This window comes from Mustela erminea, chromosome X (genome assembly GCF_009829155.1).
Source record: "Mustela erminea isolate mMusErm1 chromosome X, mMusErm1.Pri, whole genome shotgun sequence".
NCBI lineage: Eukaryota > Metazoa > Chordata > Mammalia > Carnivora > Mustelidae > Mustela > Mustela erminea.
In genome coordinates, this window is record NC_045635.1 from 124,019,571 (window position 1) to 124,035,769 (window position 16,199).

The following is a 16,199-nucleotide window of genomic DNA, read 5'->3' on the forward strand; positions in this document are numbered from 1 at the left end:
AGTACTATCTGCAGTTTCAGGCATCCACTGGGGGTCTTGGAACATATCCTCCATGGATAAGGAAGAGACTATTATAAGTGATGTAGGGATAAATAATTCCAACCATGAGTTAAAAACTCAGTTATTCTAAGCTGTCAATTAGGACCCAGGAAAAGGACACACTATTTACATTTTCTTTGTTCAAGACCAATAGAGTCTTGGAAATAAGAGCTTGAGCTCAGAAAGACCTGAGTTCAAATAGTGACTAGGGCCACCTGCTCTCTGTGTGTGTGTGTGTGTGTGTGTGTGTGTGTGTGTGTGTATGTGTGTGTGTGTGTGTGTGTGTGTCTGATCTGTAAAATGAGGGTATGAATATCTATCCCACAAAGCTTTTGTGAGGATGGTTTGAGATATCTTATGGAAGGCACTTCAGTGCCCAGAATATAGTAGATTGACAAACTGGAGTTTGTCTTATATGAATAGTAGCAGTACCATCAGGAGAGATATCAGAAATGGGGGGTGCATGAAATGAGTTTATTCTTGAACACTCACTGAACTGAAGAGTATGTGCTTGTTTATAGACCTATTCACCTTTGTCAGTGGATAGCTGATGGGGAGCAATGGATCTTTTCTCAATCCTTCCTTCTTGTCTCATAAGTGACATTAATAGGACCTGTACGTAAGAAATAAATATAAAAAATCAAAAGTATGTATATTGTTTACCCTGCACATTATTTGCTGTCTTATGTTGTGCCATGACTTTTGCATCGAGCCTTATGACCTTGAATGAAAACAGCGAGTTACTTTGGATTTAATTGTTATAATTTATTGCTTTTTCTGCCTTCAGCTGCTGACTGTAAATTTTTGTAGAGAAACACAAAATCGCTTCCTGTTCTTGACACATAAAGGGCTTTTTCCCCGTAGTTATGCTCATAATTTTATGCTGGGTGACCTTTGCATCTGTGGCTTGGTTTTATGATTTAAAAACTGTGCTTTGGCTGACAGACAGTTCTGGAAATGATTTTTTTTTTTTACCTAATGCAAATTGCCTGAGCCCAAGACATAACGCAAGTTCCTCTCTTTCTATTTCCTGTTAGCATCACCAGCATCATGCTGCCTATAAATCAATTAATCTGCTCTGGATGAGAGGCTCAAGTCTTGTGAAAACCACTTGAGAAAATACCTTTGTCTCTACCAACTTTCAATTCCAACATGGAATTCCTGTAAAATCACATTAAGAGGCAGCTGGAACTAAAAACAATCAATCAATTTCTTGTTTAGATAAAAGGCTCAGTTCTGATCTATAACAAAGTCCATTTGAATGGGGAAGAAGAATTTTTGTACTGATTATTACTTGGTTGTGTCTGAAGCCTTACCCTCTTTCCCTTCACCCGTGGTGTGTGAAGAAAAGGAAGTACACCATAGGTAATTGGTCTGTGCAGCCCCACTGGTTTTTGATTGTAGAAATACAGGCCAAGGCCTGAGCATCTTTTTGACTCCGTTGAACAGATGGAAAGCATGAAGATTCAACCTCATCAGCAGGTTAGAATTTGGCAACTTGAGTTTATGAGATTTAATATGCATATGAATAAATAATGAGGAAAAAGTATTTATCCCCCACAAACTTAAAATAATTGTTCATCTCACAAAAATGCAATAAAAACAAAATTAAAAGAAGTATTTTATTTTCTCATAAGCACAAATGAACAAGGCAGAGTGGTCCTGGACTTGGAACTGTAGCTCATGAGCCCCATTTAAGGCTGTACCACCCATAACCTGTCAGCAGGCCAATTGCCTGTTGAAATCCATGGAGAATTCACCAACTTCTGGGGGAAAAGATCAAGTCTCATAGAAGCTCCTGCTTCTTGCTTGTAAGTTCATTCAGTTCTCTCTCCTCTTTTTATGGTACATATATTATGATGATCAGTTTTATTACTGCTAGAGCCATTTAAGAGAAAACATGTTGGCAGATAATTAAGGGTGACATGTCCACTGGTGAAGTTACTGAAGGGCCTTGCAAAAGCACAGTGCTAACCTGTGCACAGACTCATGGGGTTTTGCATTCATTTCTTTAGAGATTATGCCCATACATGGGGAACAAAATATGAAAAAAAAGGGGGGCAGAGCAGACATTAAGGGGTTGAAACCATTTTCACAGCAGTATATTGTCAGCTTTCCAGTATCTTCTGACTTATCAAGATCCAAACTCTCACAGCTGGTGCACATTTTGATGCCAAATGACTGGCATGGCTGAAATTGGAAGTCACCATGTCTCCCTGTATCAATGTAGTCTTCTCATCATCCCGTGTAACTGCTGAATGCAAGTCTGGATTGCAAAGAGAATATATTTTTTTGAGGTGTGGGCTTTTTTGAGCTTAGGTCTAGGCCAAGGAAATGCATGGCTGAGAAGTCAAGTGAAACGAAAATCCTGCTGAGTGCCTGCTTTCATGTTGTCAACCAGGGATGTGCCAAAGCTATTGGCAGAAGTTCAGATTCTTTTGAACAAGTGCAGCGTACCAATCTGAGAACCAAGGACAGTGAAGGAACTGTGCTTGTGCTCTCCCATATAGGCTCATTAGGTTTGAGTCACCCATTTTTTTTTTTATTTTCAGCATAACAGTATTCATTATTTTTTCACCACACCCAGTGCTTCATGCAATCTGTGCCCTCTATAATACCCACCACCTGGTACCCCCAACCTCCCACCCCCGCCACTTCAATCCCTCGATTGTTTTTCAGAGTCCATAGTCTCTCATGTTTCATCTCCCCTTCCAATTTCCCCCAACTCCCTTCTCCTCTCTAACTCTCCTTGTCCTCCATGATATTTGGTATATTCCACAAATAAGTGAAACCATATGATAATTGACTCTCTCTGCTTGACTTATTTAACTCAGCATAACCTCTTCCAGTCCCGTCCATGTTGTTACAAAAGCTGGGTATTCATCCTTTCTGATGGAGGCATAATACTCCATAGTGTATATGGACCACATCTTCCTTATCCATTTGTCCATTGAAGGGCATCTTGGTTCTTTCCACAGTTTGGCGACCATGGCCATTGCTGCTATAAACATTGGGGTACAGATAGCCCATTTTAAATCAGAATCATTCTCTGGCTGCTAGTGATATCAACCTAACAAGAGCAGGCCCAAATTTTGGATTTTTTAAAAAATATTTTATTTATTTATTTGACAGAGAGAGAGAGAGAGAGAGATCACAAGTAGGCAGAGAGGCAGGCAGAGAGAGAGAGAGGGAAGCAGGCTTCCTGCTGAGCAGAAAGCCCAATGTGGGGCTCCATCCCAGGACCGTGAGATCATGACCCAAGCCAAAGGCAGAGGCTTAACCCACTGAGCAACCCAGATGCCCCCAAATTTAGGATTCTTAAGAGCTATTCAGAAGACAAGGGAGCAACTAGAGCAATGCTAACAGAGTAGTTGAGCTGGGTGGGTCAGGGGTGGTGGTGTCTCCATTTGCAAGAAGGTGTTCTGAGTGTCTGATTCATGGAGTCAGTCTGAAGAGTAAAACAAAATGATTCAGAAGGTTTCCAAATCACATGCACCTGAATATATGTGTGTGCCCATAGGCACACTCATGATGTCTCTACTTGTAAGTGTGAATCTCCCGATGCCCTTAGGACATCATCATTTGGAGAGAGCTCTTGGGTTTTGAAGGTTCAGTCCAGTACATTTTCTGAGCCCCTCCAATGTGAGCTGAGCCAAAAGATCCTTGTGAGTGCTGGATTCTAGAATTAGCCTCATTTCCATTGGCCCTGGACATCTAATGTGCTTACTTGGTGGTCTTCCTAGCTCTCTCAGATGCTTACCAAATATCAATGTTCCTACTCCCACCATGTCCACCGGGCTTCTGTGCCTGAGTTCATGGTTTGGTTTTGAGTTTCCCACTGGGACTAAGTTTGTTTTCAATACCTGCCCACTTTGGTTCTGGTCTTATATTCAGATACTGACTCTTTACTTCACCAAGCCCTACATTTAAGAGTTCCTTTAAACTTGGGTCATTGGCCTGTCTGCTGCTGTAACAAATACGGTATAGTTGGATCTGTGCCTCTCACCCTGGTTGGATATACTGCCATCTTCTTTTGTCTCCTTCACTTGAATAGACTGAGAAGTCAGAGCATGTCATTTGCTTGAGATTTTCTGTTTGATGGCAATTGACATCTGAGAATTCATACTTTGACAAAAAAGGCATTTGGGGATTAGAATACCTTGAAATGTTGAAATGAATGGAAGTGTTAAGTAACTAGTAATCTTAGTGTGTTTTAGTCATATATAACCTAGTTGTATATAATTTCATTTTTTAAACAACTCATAACTGGCCTCATGTATTCCTAGTTCTGGCTCTGATTTGGTCATTAGCAGTATCATTTTGTATCAGTGTTTCCTTGTATATATGTTACAAACCTTATTGCAGTTTTTTACAAGCAATTGTTGTCACACATATGTGAAAGTGAGGTATGTATTTTATTTTATTTATTTATTTTTAAATTTTTAAATTAACATATAATGTATTATTTGCCCCAGGGGTACAGGTCTGTGAGTCACCAGGTTTACAGACTTCACAGCACTCATCATAGCACATACCCTCCCCAATGTCCATAACCCCACCCCCCCTCTCCCTACCACCCCTCCCCCCAGCAACCCTCAGTTTGTTTTGTGAGATTTAGAGTCTCTTAGGGTTTGTCTTCCTCCCAATCTTATCTTGTTTCATTCATTCCTCTCCTACCCCCAAATGAAATCTCTCACATATTTAGAACAGGTAGGAAACAGACTGGTTTTATGTAAACCCAAATTTAGAATTTTTTTTTTCAATTTATTTATTTTCAGAAAAACAGTATTCATTATTTTTTCACCGCACCCAGTGCTCCATGCAATCTGTGCCCTCTATAATACCCACCACCTGGTACCACAACCTCCCACACCCCTGCCACTAAGGGTAAATCGGTCTTCTTTATTTTTTAATTTTTTTAAGTAAACTCTATGGCCAACATGGAGCTCAAACTGATGACCCTGAAATCAAAAATGTCATGCTCTATAACTTGGTGTTTTTTAGAAACAGACTGGGGGGGGGGTGCAGGGGATAAAAGACAAAGGAGGAAGGGCCTAATGATGATGAATCATGTTATTATCAGATAATGTATTTCCCCATCATTTCTCTATTTTTCTGGGTTTTCATAACTGTAAATATACCATATTTGGTAATTTTATAAAGATGCCAAATTATAAATAATGTCTCCTAGCACTGCTAAACCAACAAAGGACTTTTAATCCATCCCTGGTGCTAAAATATTACATATATTTCCATTTGTTTCTTTGGGGTCTCCTGAGGCACAACACAAGGGGGTAGTTCAAGGAGAGAAAGCAGTGAGGCATATTGGAGCCCAGCGACACCTGTTCTCTGTGCAGAACACTTTTTGTGCATGCTTTTTGGTCAAACTCTGTTCTGCATGTGTGTGATTTATTGGTTCAAAGTTTCTGAATATGTTGCTGATTAACAGGAGCTAGACTTGAGATTGAGAGGCTGAAATGTCAAGCTGAGGCATGTTCCTGCACATAGAATGGCACATCTGAGGTCACTACTCAGCACATGTGTACAGATCCTTAGCTATGTGAATTATCATTTTTCCCATACTAGGCAACCAAAGGAAGTCCAGAAACAAATTAGATGTTGAGGCAAATGCCAGTTCAGTTGACAACCATAACCCTGGATGTGAAACTTCCTATATATCCCAGTTTTGTGCTTGTCGTTAAAGGACTTGATTAATAAGTAGTCTTACTTTTGAACTCCTACAATACATCTATCAAAATCAGTTTGATATATTAAACTTCCATGTGAGATTAAATTTTAAAAAAATCTCACCAATCAAAGCCTTAAAATCTTTAAGGCTCACTGATTTAATGAAAATAGTGTCTGTTTTATTGTAATGATAATGATAATAATTATCATTTTTTACCGAGTATGATCTTACTTATGAACTCATTTGCTACAACAGCCCAGTATAATAAGTAGCATGGGAATTGTCATTTCTATTTTACCAATGAGAAAATTAGAGCTTGAAAAGGTAAAATGACTTACTCAGAGTCACAGGGCTATTGTGGCCCAAAGCCAGGATTCCAATCCAGTCCTTGATTCCTCACTTAGTGAATTTTACTCGACCTGCCTTGCAGTTACACTGTCTAAATGTTCCTTGTTTTGAAGTCAGGGACTCTTTCCCCCATGTGGAGGGCCTCTGATGCCATGGTTCACAGGGAGGTGACTCTGTCTCTCAAAGAGGGAGCTTCTTGATGCTCCTTGGATTCTGCCCAGTGTGGTGAACTCTAAGAGGTGCCACACTGGACTTGAATGGTGATTTGAGCCCAAGATGAGAAGTTAATTAGACCCTCCGATATCTAATGAGTTTTCCCATAATTTATCACCAGTAGAGAGCACTATAAGATTAGAATTAATGGCAGACAATCCTTGAAGAAAGGATTGTTTATACCATGAATGTATTACAAAGGCAGAGTTAAAATGATTGATTCAGAGTTAAAATGATTGATTTTAAGCAAGAATGATCTGCCCTTATAATAGCAGATCATTTCCATCAGTTGAATCTTTGGAGAGCAGTCATTCAAAACTTGCATTTAAATATAATATCAATATTAAAAGAAGTAGGCATTGCTTGCTTGCTGAAGTGAAATGGAAGAGATTCAATTCTGAGTCAGAACTCAGGCTTGCCTGCTTTCTCCTTGAATATCTTGCTCCCAGCTCCTGTTGTTGCAAATGGGACTTCACACACACAGAATAAGATCTCACATCAGTTAGTCGAAAATATTACAGGGCTCCATTCTGATTGCTTTTATTTCTCTTGCTTGCCATTTGCGGCTGTAGGGTTTTCTCAAAACATTTTTCTGGTTATAAATATAAAATCAAGATTCATTTCAGGAGTAGCCTTCAGTGTATTCATTGTATTCACATAGTTAAAAGACATGCAGTAAATACAAATCAGTGCTCACAGTCGATGGACTGAAATATTGGCATTTAGTTGCAACCCGATTATGGCATTTTACTAGTCTAAACATTGAGATGTATCACACAATGACTTTTGTGCTGTGGAAAGCTTTGAAATGGATCTGCCTTAAAGATAGATGCATTTACACTTCATATGTTTTCCATCATTTTTTTTTTTTACCAATTTGCCAGCTCCCCAAACTAGCGGTATTTAAACAAATTCTTCCCCCACAGCCATTTTGTTCTCTGATTTCACCCTGCCGTGAAGTCTCAATGTGAAGTTGGCGATAGCATGATTGATCATTTAGCTGACAGCATAATCATGAGCATGGGGCAGAAACTTAGCTTCATATCCAGTAAAAGGAGAAGCTGGAACACAGAGGTATTAAAGTATTTCAGACGAAAACAGAAGTAACACGAGAGCTTTAATGTTTGAATAAATCTCCCCCCCCCACCCGATAAATGTGCTTTCCTTTTCAATTTTGTTTCAGTACCCGGGTTTTCTAAGTAGAATATTTATTGAAAAAGGCTCTCTCCCTTTACCCCTCCTTTATCACGGCAGTAAAAGAACGGCCCTCCCCCACTCCCTGTTGCAAAATGAGCCGCAAATACTCTCTCCTCTAAGTTCTTAGTGACTTGTGTGACTAAATAAGGAAGGGGCATGTCTGTAGTAATACTTCACGTTGGATGAGCCCCATTCAGGAAACAATTGCAACCAGGTTTCTGCTTGTACAGGTGCCATAAGGTGGACTTCTGGTCACAGTGAGAGATTAGCTAGCCAACTAGGTGCACCGAAAGTGGGGGTGAGGGTTTTGCATTTTTAAAAGCGCAAGGAAGCTAACTACTGGCATGATAATTGGGTCCTCCAAATATAGGTTCTATTGTTTTATTTCCCTGGAGGGGCTCGATCTGTACTTACCTAGTATAGGGAACCACTGTGCCCATTGTTACTCTTGAATACCAAGTCCATTAACAAAGGTTTTTACAGCCTTCAATAGGGTTTTCAATTGGGGGTTGTTGTTTTTAATTTTGCATTTCACATAAGGATTGGCATTTTAAGGCCACTGTGAAAGTTAATTTACGGACAGTGATAGCATCTATGAAATACAGAATGCAGTTCTCTAGAAAATATTAGTATGAACATATACATAACAGAAAATATATGATGAAAAGATTTCAAATTATTTAGGTTAAATATCCAGTGAGACAATGGATATGAATGCCCTTTATGTACTCTAGAATCCCAACATAGCAAGATAGTATTTTTCTAATAATGTTTCAAATCTTACATATTTTGAATCTATTCTTTGGGACTGACAATTTTATGTATACATGAATGTCTCTGAGGTGAAGGTGTGGGCTGAGGTAAACTAATAAGCCAAAATTGCAAATACTGAGGCACTTCCACTCAGCCTGTGTGAAGAGAAGAAAAAAATCTACAAAGTGTCCTGAGGTTTTCTGTGGGTTACAGAGGTCTTGCTCTTTCTAGCCCTTTCCAATTCAGGTTTCTTCTTGTTTAGTTGTTCAACAATTGCTTCCCTTTTTTGCCTTATATTTGACTTATTGTCTTGCTTTCATAATTGAGCTTCGCAATGATAAATTAAAAGTATGAACAGAGGAACTTATCAGAAGCTTCCATCACTGAGCCGAAGCTCTCAGATTTAGGGTTTCGTTCTTTTGTGTCTTTCATCTATTTTTTGCTCTCTGTGCAGGCCTGCCTTGTTCTGCAGAGAACTCATGATTGCTATTTTTCTCATCATTTCCTTATTCAGGTTCCAGTAATGTGTGTGTGTGGGGGTGCTTTAAGAATATTCTTTTGGGGGGCACCTGGGTGGCTCAGTCGTTAAGCGTCTGCCTTTGGCTCAGGTCATGATCCTGGGGGCCTGGGATGGAGCCCCACATTGGGCTTTCCGCTCGGCGGGAAGCCTGCTTCTCCCTCTCCCACTCCTCCTGCTGTGTTCCCTCTCTTGCTGTGTGTCTCTCTGTCAAATAAATAAATACAATCTTAAAAAAAAAGAATATTCTTTTTGTGCTGTATGTTTCTTCTTAACATATACCTAAAAGTCATGAGCATCAGGTGTAATAGGATGGATTTGAGGTAGCTCAACTTTTTTCTTGTCTGGAAGATCTTGTATTACACAATAATAAAAAAGTAGAAAATTTGGAGTCAGAACACAACATATGGGTCTCCAAATATCATGGGATCCTCCCTATACACTACATAGCACAGAGTTTGGCATTACCTACCTTGGACCAGGTCCAATGTGGTATACAGTTACTGGCAGTGCTAGAAATATTGCTGAATCATGGACTCACCACTAACCAAGCATTCTCTGGCTCTGATCCCCCAAGGATGGTATGAGAGTGGAACTCCTATATATTACATTAGAAAGAAACACACAAACACACACACAAGTATGGAAATGTAGGGAATGATCTTGTCTACCCACCGTCCAATGGGGTTTAACACATTCCTCTGTTTAATCCTTCACACCTGTAGACTAATATTACATTTGTTTCAATGACTCTGTGACTCTTCATGTTCCCTCAAAACTGACTTCAGGAAGAATCTGTTAACATCATTTCGCCATATCAGGCAGGACCACATTGTATATACTCAGTAAATTTTCACTGTAGTAATGAATGAATGCATCTCTTAGGATGAAAATGAAGATTTCCAAATTAGATTCATTTTGTTGGTCTTTCACCTTTGGTACCTCTAATTATATTTCTCCTTTCAAAGACTGATCTCAGGCAATATTGTTACTGTTTCTAATTTAAAAGCCTCTGTCTCCTATAATAATTGGGAAAATGTTTACCAAATGCCTGGAATGCTCCTTGACATTTGTTAGGCAGGCATTATTAGAATAAAAATTTGTTAAGCTCCTCCTTTCCAGCCAGGGCTGGGCACAATGACTCCCACAAAGAAGGGTGATGAGAAGAAGGGCTCTTCCGCCACCAGGGAGGTGGTGACCAGAGAAAACACCATCACCATTCACAAGCACAACCATAGAGTGGGTTTCTAGAAGGCTGTTCCTCAGATACTCAGAGAGATCTGGACATGTGGCACAGAGTAGATGGGAACTCCACATGTGCGCATTAGCACCAGGCTCAACAAAGCTGCGTGAGCCAAAGGGATAAGGAACGTTCCCTACTGTATCCATGTGCGGCTGTCCAGAAAATGTAACGAGGATGAAGATTCACAAACAAGCTCTATGCATTGGTTCCCTATGTACTTGTCACCACTTAAAAAATCTACAGGGGTGCCTGGGTGGCTCAGTGAGTTAAGCCTCTGCCTTTGGCTCAGGCCATGATCAGGGTCCTGGGACAGAGCCCCTGAGCTGGGCTCCCAGCTCAGCAGGGAGTCTGCTTATCCCTCTTCCTTTACCCCTCCCCCTACTCATGCACACAGGTGCTATCTTTCTCTCAAATAAATAAATCATATCTTTAAAAAAAATCTACAGACAGTTAATGTGGATGAGAACTAATCCCTGATTGTCAAATAAATGTTTAAAACTTAAAACAAAACAAAACAAAACAATAGTTTCAATTGCTTTAAATAAAAGAATAAAAAGGTATGACTTTTATGAGGTGTAATGCAAACAAATGAATTTAGAGATAGCATTATACTATATAGGGGGAAAAGAAGCTGAAAGGGAAGAAAATCCAAGAAGAAGGAAGAAAAGAGAGAACTGTTTCAGTCTCCTATTGATTAAAATTCCATCTTGTTTTGGACAAAAATGTCATTCTTCAGACTTTTTTTGACATTTAAAAAACTGTGATAAAATGCATATAACAGAATTTACCATTTTAACCATTTTAAAGTGTACAATCCTGCAATATTTAGTACACTCACAATGTTGTACATCAGTCACCACTTTCTAGTTCCAGATCACTTGTATCACCCCAAAGGAAACCCCCCAAACCCATTAAGAGTTACTCTCCACTTTCCTCTCCTCTAAATACTCTGAAGATTTGCTTATTGTGGATATGTGATATAAATAGAATCATCCAATATGTGGCATTTAGCTCCTGATTGATTTCATGTAGCATAAAATTTTTGAGATTAACACATGGAGCATGTGTCAGTACTCAGCACTTCATTCCTTCTTATGGCTGAAGAATGTTCCATTGTGTGGATAGCCCACATTTTGTTTATCCACTCGTCTATTGATAGACACTTAGGTTATTTCCACTTTTTGGTTATTGTGAATACTGCTGCTGTGAACATTTGTGTGTAAGTTTTAATGTGAATGCCTGTTTTCAATTCTCTGAAACATATACACAGGTGTGGTAATTCTGTGAATAGCTTATTGAAACACCATCGTGTTTCTGCAGTGGCTGAGTCATTTTGCATTCCCACCGATGGTGTATGAAGATTCCACCTTCTCCACATCTTCACCCACATGTATTATTTTCCACTTTTCCAAATTGTAGCCAATCTAGTGGGTATGATTCTTTTTTACTCTAAATGTCCTCCCAAATCCCCACTCTGGAAGTCTGCAGTATTGTGCAGGGTACACATGAGGCATTCTGTACCACCAGCACTATTTGGCCTTTGTGCCTCTATATCCCCATTCTGTAGCCTTTCTTTATCCACCTTCAGTAATGCCTTGTCTCTTCTTTTTTCAGGTGCTTAGTTTCTGCCTTGCTCTAGGTCTGACTTACATCAAGAGAATTTTACAGCATCTCAGTCCCAATGGGAGTGTTTAATTTAATTTAATTTAATTTAATTTTAGTTTTAAGATTTTATTTATTTATTTGACAGACTGGGAGGGTGAGAGAAAGCACAAGCAGGGAGAAGCAGAGGAAGAGGGAGAAGCAGGTTACCCGCCGAGCAGGGAGCCCAATGTGGGGCTTGGTCTCAAGACCCTGAGATTATGACCTGATCTGAACGCAGACACTTAACCAACTGAGACACCCAGGTGCCCCTGGGAGTTCTTAATTTTAATAGGCCAACTAGACTTCGGAAATTTCCGACATCATTTAGGAGGCACAGTTTTAGGAGACAGGGAGCAGACAGTAGGTTCTCTATGAGCAGCTATTAAACACAGTTTTCATGAGTTCATAGTCTGTTAACTGAATAAATGAGGGATACCTAGTGTGAATAAAGTTCTCATCAGAAAGCATGTCAAAAGGAAACTATTGGTCACCTGTCAGGTGCTAGCTCCTACCCTCAAAGAGTTGGGGTTTTTCTTTTCATGGATTTATTTATTTGAGAGAGAGAGAGAGAGAGAGAGAGAATGCATGCAGAGGGAGGAGTAGAGAGAGAGAGAGCGACAAGCAGACTCCATGCTGAGCACAGAGCCAGACAACACAGGGCTCCATCCCAGGATCCTGAGATCATGACCTGAGCCAAAATCAGTAGTCAGACCCTTAACTAACAGAGCCACCCAGGTGCCCCTCAAGGCGCTGTTTTCACAAGCAGTAGGTAGGGCTGATGTTATGGCATCTACATTATCTTCTGATTGGGCTGCCTCATGAGTTGTGGAGAACATGTGTCCAGTGGCTGGCCAGGTATACAAATGTAGTCTGTGCCCCTGAAAAAGGCAAAATGAACTTAGCAATACTCACTGTGACGCTGTGACTCAAACATGAAGGCTTTGGCTCCCCATTTCTTACACCCTAGACCAGCTCTGTCCAATACAGTAGCCACATGTAGTTTTAGAGGATTTGAAATGTGGTTAGTGCAACAAGGAACTGGATTTGGAATTATAGTGAATGAAAAAAATTATTTCAATCATACAATACAATGGTATCAACTGTTGTCACCATGTTATCTATTAGATCCTCAAACCTTATTCACCTTAGAGCTAAAAGTTTGTAACCTTTGACCAACCTTTCGCATTTTCCACACCACTCCCATAGCCTCTAGCAACCAATTCTCTACTCTGCTTCTATGACTTTGACTTATTGTTTAGATTCAATATTTTTGTGATACCATGCAGTATTTTCTTTCTCTGTCTGACTTATTTCACTTAGCACAATGCCCTCAAGGTGCATCCATACTGTTGCAAATTGGAAGATTTCCTTTTTTCTCTTGGCTGAATAGTATTCCATTGTGTATATACACCACATCTTCTTCATCCATTCATCCATTAATGGACGCTTAAGTTATTTGCATGTCTTAGCTATTGTGAATAATGCTGCAATGAGTTTGGGAATACAGAAACTTCTTTGAGATCCTGTTTTCATTTCTATTTAATTAGTTGTGATTAATTCATATTTTAAAACTGATATTCAATTCAGGTACTGGAAAGCTTTTAAGTGTATTTAGAACAATTTGGGTATGTGAACCTACTTTACCAACTGTAAATGTTATGAGATCTAAATTTAGATCAACTATTCCAAAGAACTTTTAGCATCTGAATGGAGGTATATCCTAAGCGTAAAATATACAGCAGGTTTCAGAGACTTAGTATAAAAAAGAATGTAAATGTTCTCTTTAATTTTTTCTATAAATTATATTTGAAATGATAATATTTTGGATATACTGAGTTAAAGAAAAAACAATATTAAAATTATTTTCTCCTGTTTCTTTTTACTTAAAAGAAATGTGGTTACTGGACAATTTAAAATGACTTCTGTGACTCACGTCTTTCTACTGGATTATGCTGTTTTGGAAGAACACCAGGGTCATCTAACACTATATAGTGCAAGTGTATTTAGTATAAAAGTTCCTCTTTGGAATTCTACTTTATTCCACTGAAATTCCCAAGGATACCATCACCTTGCCAAGCTTCTCAATGCTGACTTCAAGCAAAATGGCCAAGAACTGAAGCTATATCTGGCACTTTCTCAGAGCATCTTTTCCTCTCAGACCTTGTCCGATGCTCTCAAATCATGTTCCTCAAGGCTTTACTTGAGTGACAAAGCCATCCAATAGAGTAATTCACACTAAAATGATCTTAGTTCAATGTGTTATTCCTCTCGGGAATATCTGCATTTTAAAATTTTTTGCCTGCAGGGAGTGACAGTTAGCTCAAAGGGATAGATTTAAGGGTGGCATTTTCCATACTGTGACCTCTAAACTCCAGTGATACTCTGTCAGCGGGACCTTCTTGATCCAGTTTTCTAGTTACAAACAAAACAAACAAAAGCCCAGGACTCCCTCAATATTCTCTTCCTTTACCCACCTGCTGAATAAGTAGCCATTGACAGAAAAAAAAGATCTTTTGCTTTAGATAAATTTGTCTGTTTCATACTGATGAATGGGGATATTTCTGGCCATTCAGAGGCAAGATGTGAAAAATTAGTATGCCTTTAATTTCTTCCTTTGTTCTAGAAATGATAATGATGAGCAGTTTCCCTTTAATAAGACTATTGGCTCCTTTAGGTTTGGTTGCCTAGAATTGAAAATACCAAATAGGTGTTCAATTTATTTGACTTTATTTTTTTGTGAGCATTCCAAAAAATACTTCCAATCTCAGTGGTAAACAACCTGTTAGCATGAAGAAACCAGGGGTAGGTTCTGGGTCCATTTTTTGCTCTTTCTAAGGGGACTTAGGGTGTGAAGAACTGGACAACTGTTAAAACTGTATAGCCTCTGGCATGTACTCTGTCTACATATTTTGTTAGGGACTATTCAATATGAGATCACAGATATGACAAAATGGATGTTGTTCTTCCCAGTGTAAGCAAGACCATGTAATTACATTTGTGATTTTTCTCTTAGTTCCTTAAAACTCTCTCTGTGGGTGGAAGAGTGATCTGTTGCATTTTTCTCCAAAAGTTGACAGATAACGAAAGATTTCAGCTTCTTTTCTTTGGGCAGAAATGGAGGGACTCTTTGAACTGGAAAGGGAGGGACAGTGTTAGGACTTCTCAGTTATGTTGTACTTACCAAGAATAGAGGAAAGTGATTTTGGAGTACCCCCCAAAGCTTTTCTTTTACTGCCCCATTACCAATGGAGAACTTGAGACAGAATAGGGTTAAGCAGTTTCCCAGTGTTCCACAGTAAATTGGCAGTTGAATTGGGATTAGAATCTAGGTCTCCAAACCTTGGGGAGTTCTCCATTAGCTCAGATCATGTACGGCTCAGCAGTTTCTTTCACAAGATCGTCCTGACATGACACATGCCATCAGTCTTATTTTATAACAGATGTTTTGAGGGTAGAGCAGATGGTCTCTTCCCTTCACCCTCCCAGCCCTTGACTCCAGAGAGTCAGATCATGTCAGAAATGGCACTCACAGCCCTCTTTCCCCAGAGGTCCACCTCCCCGTCTGCTCATCCTTTTTGTGTGCTCATCTTTCCTATGCTCAAGCAAACACTTTTTACGGTTCCCTTTTCTTATTAGGCTATGTACTTTCCACCAAACACTTTTCTGTCACTCATGTTCTTGCTGTCCTGACTCCTCTTGAATGTTCAAAATCTAGTCAGTGGGAAGACCACTGGATTCTAAGACACTGGGTTCTACAACCCATCACGATCCTTGGTGTAATGGATGACCTGTGACAAGCTGCTTTCTACCTTTATATCACATATATTTTGGGCTAACTTTGGTCTCCCAGAAGTCTCCTATGGCTACCACTTGAGGACACTCTGTCATAGAGTACTTTGAAAGTCAGAGAAAAAGAACAAGGACCCACCTACAATTTCCTGATGCTCCATTGGCTTAATTTACATATGGCATAATCTCTACAGTATCACTTCTGTTCTTGAATGTCATTTCTACATTATTCTTCTTAAATATCTTAAAATGACCTTCTGACATTCATTTTCTTTTTATCTAAACAGTGAAATTAATTTTGTGTCTTGAGGGAAACCACTAAGAGAAATAGAAGTGTGTGTTTGTACTTACACTTACTTGTATGTGGGTACCTACACAGACATGTATTCATGTACCTCTACCCATTTCAGGGCACTGCGTTTAATTATGGAAACATCGACTCTGGAGTCACAGCTGTTTTTAATGCCCAGGCTTGATGCTCACAAGCTGTGTGACTTTGGGAAGGTCATTTTATTTCTCAGCCCTGTATAGACACTCAGAACATTACCACTATTGTGGGGAAGCAATGGAAGAAATAAGCTGTGTTAGGAAACCATGAAAGCCAAGAGAGGAAAGAACTTTCCTCACTGGTGAGGCATCATCTCCTGGAGGGAACTATTTCCCATTCCCTATCCCCCTGCATCAGAATGGGCATTCCTGAGTAGATTGAGCAACTAGGTTCCATGTGAACTTGTTCCATTCTGGGAAATCCTGTAAGGGGAACTAGT